This window comes from Bidens hawaiensis, unplaced genomic scaffold (assembly GCF_021521415.1).
Source record: "Bidens hawaiensis isolate Kalapana, Puna unplaced genomic scaffold, B.hawaiensis_p1.1 tig00013298_1, whole genome shotgun sequence".
NCBI classification, from domain to species: domain Eukaryota; kingdom Viridiplantae; phylum Streptophyta; class Magnoliopsida; order Asterales; family Asteraceae; genus Bidens; species Bidens hawaiensis.
The window spans coordinates 135,077-141,175 of record NW_027492127.1 but is presented as its reverse complement, the minus strand read 5'-3'; the positions used below and the strand labels follow the sequence as shown (position 1 = coordinate 141,175).

At 33.8% G+C, this 6,099-nt stretch overlaps 1 pseudogene; it reads right to left on the bottom strand.

Moving 5' to 3' along the window:
- Nucleotides 1–3,081: 3,081 nt before the first annotated feature.
- LOC143543782 (cytochrome P450 71A1 pseudogene) lies at nucleotides 3,082–3,800 on the bottom strand (annotated as a pseudogene).
- Nucleotides 3,801–6,099: the final 2,299 nt, after the last annotated feature.

Here is a 6,099-nt window from a genome sequence, read left to right as displayed (position 1 = left end):
TCATTTTAATTACCAAATCAGTACTAGACCTGTATTATAAATTGTATCAAGCTTGAATTTCAAAATAAAACATTTGACCTAGAAATTCAAACATATGATGTGTGCAATTGGTTTCTGTTTTGAAGTGATTTGAAACTACACATTTTTATAAAGCTTGAAGCCACTACCTATAAGTTGCCTCGAAATAAAGTTGATTATCGTTGGTGGAACAAAATAAAGTTTTATATCTTGTTTGCAATCGACTTGCAGACATTCAAATATTCATAACTTGTCTATAATTTATCAACAAAAAAAAAATGTTTTACCAGAAGTAGCTTTGATTGTTACTCACATTTTGCATAGCAATGCCTCCAACAACATCTATCCTCATCACATTTCGACAATAGGTATACCATCTCTCGTGAACCCATGAGTACTTTTGTCAATATTCTCGGTCTCGGGAATCTGAAGGGTATTTTAGTCATTTCACAAAAAACCGATCAAACTAAATGTCTAGTGAGATATTACAATTTCATGTTAAAATGGTGTACCGAATTACTCAACTAAATCTTGAAAATTTACTTGAAATCGATAAAATTACACTAAGTAATTTGTAGAAAAAAAATTAAAATACCATGTTCATAAGGACTATAATGATATCCTCTTGGAAGTAGTCAAGGTAAACAAAATGGACTAATGCCTCTCTTGCTGACAGTGGCCATGAAAGTTTCATCCTTTCTTTCACATGTGCAGAATTTTAAATGGCAATAACTCAATATCCATAAATAATAATGGAATACAAGTTTTAATTAATGGTTGAGAGTAAATATACAAACATTACTAAAGATATTTGTTCACCCATTCGGATCTTTTTCACACATTCCGAATAGGTAATCTTAAATGTTGGGATATTACATTGAGGCCACCTGATAACAAACAACAATCATGGTAAAAATGAAGCAAAAACTTTCACTAAAAGGAGTTCATCTTGTAATCAAAATTTTTAAAAACAAACTAATGTGTTAAATATGATTATAAAAACAATATTATTACAATAATAATCTAGATCTTTGAATGAAAAGAAGTTTAAAAACTACAGTAGAAATATTACATTTTTACCCTTTACGGGTTGACCCGTTTAAACAATTATTTTTTCAGATTTTTTAAAATGTGGTTTATGTCATAGCAATGGTTGAATATTTTAAGCCAAGGGGTCGACCGTGACTATCAATATTCCCTGTTGTCTAAGCCAAATCAAAATCGCATTTGAAATTGTATTCTCAAAATCAAAATCAAAATCAAGTTCCGAGTGATACACTCACAATTCTTAATAAGTCTGCTTTTAAGACCAAATGATCCAATCAAGGTCCTAAGTTATCTCGATGGCCCGAGCTGGTAAACATCCTTCTGGATAAACCAAACCAGAATAGAAAATTTGATGACCCTACCCATTCTTACATGTTCCATTTTGGCCTACACTAAAGAATAATCCTGGATCCTGATCCACCACTGTATTCTCGCAGACCGCGGTTCTCAACATGATATTTGTTGTCAAGTATTCATTTAAGAACCAACAACATATTTTAAAACTATGACATTCCATTATTGCACTCGTAGCTGCTGCTTAGATAAGGTTACGTAGCTGCCTTTGAATCCATCGATAATCAAAATGAAACATTCAATCTTACCACTGCTCCTAGGAATTAAGCACTCTGTGCAGTTTGGTTTTTGAGCCGAATCAAAGACCGACCATATCGTAGACAAATCCGTATCAGTCGTTATTTGCTTACTTTTTCTAGGTTACAAATATGCGTAACGGTTTTCATAATGTGTATTTGGAAACAAAAAATAATTTAACATTTGGCATTTTTACAAAGGGAAATATGTAGTTTTCATTTTAACCTTGATTTACAGTACATACATAAACTAAAAAGAAAATTCTACATCAAATTATTAGTCTTTTTTTTTTTAATGAGATCTCTTATCATATTAACAATAATAAAATACAATGTTTACATCAAGACAGAAGGCAAATTGGCAACAAGCTACACTGCAAGCCTTTTTTGAATAGCAAAACTCAATATTTTAAAAACTACATCAATAGATCTTGGAGTCCTAACATTACTATACAGTCGACCTGTTGGACCCAGCTAAGTAGCCCCACAGCTTCAGGTGCAAGGAAACCAAAAGTGATAAATGCGAACGGTATAAATACATGTTGGTTGTCAAGACAATGTTTCTCATGTTTAGTCACATTGCATGAAGTAGCTAAAATTGATAGTTAAAAACTCTAATCTATCAACTAAAATCTTACTAATTATTGATTACAGCAAAACATATAAACAAACTACAACCCTAAGAATCAAACCAATAACTAAATCTAAAATCTAGCACACTTTGTACATGAATAATAGAAGATTAAGGTTAATTACCTACTTAACATCAACTAAGAATTTGATTCCAAACAAGGATCTACTTCGGTTGGTTTGGTTACGGTTGCAGCACTGCCATTCGTTCTAGCCCGTGCTTCTGCAAACATCCGTTGTTCGCAACCGCTTCTTCTTCGGTCATCTCTCTTACATTCCAGCACTTTCCACCTCTCACTTGGTCCTGTTGGATTTTAAGCAATCAGTTACTGACGAAGCTGGTCTATTTTTCTTGGTTTCAACAGTTCTCAAATATTCATAGCCATCTCCTTGGAATATTTGAATGGTTTGCGTTGTTGTTGCAACTTGAGTTTTATCCGATGTTGATAGGACGTCAGGAATGATGCACAAACTTAGCGATTTGAAACAACACTAGCTCTTATACGACAATGTTAGTAATCATAATCACAAATGAATATTGTGAAAACAGATGATTTCTTATTTCTTGATAACAAAGAGCACGTAAATAAACTGAATCAATCGAACGATAAAACATACAAATTATAAATATAAAACAAACTTCTTGAACCTAAGTGGTAAACCATGGCACCAGCTATATTATTTGAAACTTTAAATGGCTTCATGCATATGTAACACGCAGAAAGACTTTGATACTGATTAGACTTCAGTTTAAGTTACATTTAATAGTTTAGCCACTATTTTAAGTGCATTCTTCTTATGCATTACGGTCCCCTCGGCTTTTTAAAGTGTCGATGTCTTTTGTCCCTTCGGGCAATTCCCAATCAAATGAGTACAGAAGATTCGAAAGTCCCAACTCCACTGCTGTAGCTCCAAACAACATCCCCGGACAACCTCTTCGACCATACCCAAATGGGATCAACTCGAAATTTGTCCCCTTTTATAGTCAACATTACTGCCTATGTGGCTCGAATTCTTCAGGTCGTTCCCAGCATTTAGGGTCTCGACCAACTGCCCAAGCGGTCACGTACACCATAGTCTTCTTGGGTATCTTGTATCCATCAATAATGCATTGGTCTCTTGATTCACGAGGAACAAAAAGTGGTAAGATTACTACTTTTAGATATTCGAGTTTATAAAGATCATCTTCTACTACTTTTCCTTCATTTCCAACAGCATTCCTCACTTCTTGTTGTACTTTCTTCAATGAATCAGGGTTTTTGATAAGCAAAATCATCGTCCAGACCACTGTCGAAGCAGTTGTGTCTGTCCCCCTAACAAAATATCTAACACTAAAAAAGAAATTTATAATGTTGAAATTTCTACGTGTTCGACAAAATACATGAATATATAACACTAAAAAAGAAATTTGTACGGGTTCGGCCGAACCTGTTCCTCAAAAGCTGCATACGCCCCTGCGTCAAAGGTACGATGTGATTTCATTAAGAAACTACTTTTTTTTGGCTCAAACTGCATTGAGACGAAGAAGCACGGTGGCTTTCGATGGTGGGCGGTGGGTGGATTTTTTATGGCGGTAGGTTGCGGCTAGGTTGAACATGGTGAGAATGGTTTTTAAGTTGACGGTGGGTTAGGTGGAATTGATGGGTTTTATGTAGTTTTTTTCTTTTCTTTGCCTTTTTATTTAGTGATTATATAATTACCAATATTATATATTAAGTTTTAATGTAGTTTATAAATTACCAAAATAAACATGTTTGACCAAAAATTTATCAAAATAGACATGTTTAATTTAGCCTACATCTCTCCAATCATAGTTTTTTGACCAATAAACAACTGACACGTCACCGAAGCCGGCTAAGGCGGCTAAGCCTTAGCCGCCACTTTATGTGCACGAAATTTTATGAAAAGTACTTTAGCCAATAAAAATTCGACACGTGTCAAAGGCGGCTAAACTTAGCCTACATCTATGGTTATTTAGCCAGCATCTTTGACTCTTAGCCGGCTTCGGGATACGTGTCTATTTAGTTAGCCGGCTCCAAATATTCCTTCTTAGCCGGCTCCAACTCGGCTTGTAGCCTAAGGCTTCACTTAGCCGCCTTCTTTTTTTCATTTAGCCGTCTAATTTTAGCCGCCAAAATTTAATATTTTACTAAACTTACCAACTCTATTAAATATTTAGCCGGCTTCACTTAGCCTTCTTCTTAGCCGGTGTAAATTTAGCCCCCAAAATTAAATATTTTTACATACTCAATTAATTATTTAGCCGGCTTCGCTTAGCCGTCAATTTGTTTTCTCCTAGCCGGCATGTTTTAGCCATCAGAAATAAATACATTTACCTATCCAAATTTAATTTTTCACCAACCAGTTTTATAAAACTATACAACCATATTCACTACATCTTATAAAACCATCTTCACCATCTCAAACTTTTTTACTTTCTTATCACAAGATCCTCATATTTTAAAAAAAATATGTTTGTTAACGTCGTCGTTTACTCAGATCAGATTGTAGGCCTTAGTCGGGTTTTTTTATGAATGAATTAACTTGGCTAATTTATTTTTATTAAAATTATTTATATGTACATAGATACTAAGAAAAAAATAATACACGGAAATGTTCATTAATAATAATAATTAAGAAACATAATAATAACAAAGCATACTAAATAAAGATTACAATCTACTCGATGGTATGCCGACAACGCCAAATATAAATTTTTGGGGGTATTTGCTTGTATGTTAATGGAACATTTATGTTTTGAATAACAGCTTAATTTTGAAGGAGATTTTAAGGAGAAAATGCTTAAATATCGAAGGTTTATGGCAGAAAAAATATACATTTGGCGTTGTCGGCCTACCATCGAGTAGATTGTAATATTTTTTTAGTATGCTTTGTTATTACTATGTTTCTTAATTTCTATTATTAATGAACATTTCCGTGTATTACTTTTTTGTTAGTATCTACGTACATAAAAATAATTTTAATAAAAAAACCAAGTTAATTCATTCATAAAAAAACCCGGCTAAGTAAAGCCTACAATCTGATCTGAGTAAACGACGACGTTAACAAACATATTTTTTAAAAATATGAAGATCTTGTGATCAGAAAGTAAAAAAGTTTGAGATGGTGAAGATGGTTTTATAAGATGTAGTGAATATGGTTGTATAGTTTTATAAAAATGGTTGGTGAAAAATTAAATTTGGGTAGGTAAATATTTATTTCTTATGGCTAAAACATGCCGGCTAGGAGAAAAAAAATTGACAGCTAAGCGAAGTAGGCTAAATAATTAATTGAGTATGTAAAAACATTTAATTTTGGGGGTTAAATTTACACCGGCTAAGAAGAAGGCTAAGTGAAGCCGGCTAAATATTTAATAGAGTTGGTAAGTTTGGTAAAATATTCAATTTTAGCGGCTAAAATTAGACGGCTAAATGAAAAAAAGAAGGCGGCTAAGTGAAGCCTTAGGCTACAAGCCGAGTTGGAGCCGGCTAAGAAGGAATATTTGGAGCCGGCTAACTAAATAGACACGTATCCCGAAGCCGGCTAAGAGTCAAAGATGCCGGCTAAATAACCATAGATGTAGGCTAAGTTTAACCGTCTTTGACACGTGTCGAATTTCTATTGGCTAAATGTACTTTTCATAAAATTTTGTGCCCAAAAAGTGGCGGCTAACGCTTAGCCGCCTTAGCCGGCTTCAATGACGTGTCAGTTGTTTATTGGTCAAAAAACCAACGATTGGAGAGATGTAGATTAAAATAGACATGTCTATTTTGGTAAATTCTTGGTCAAACATGTTTATTTTGGTAATTTTCCC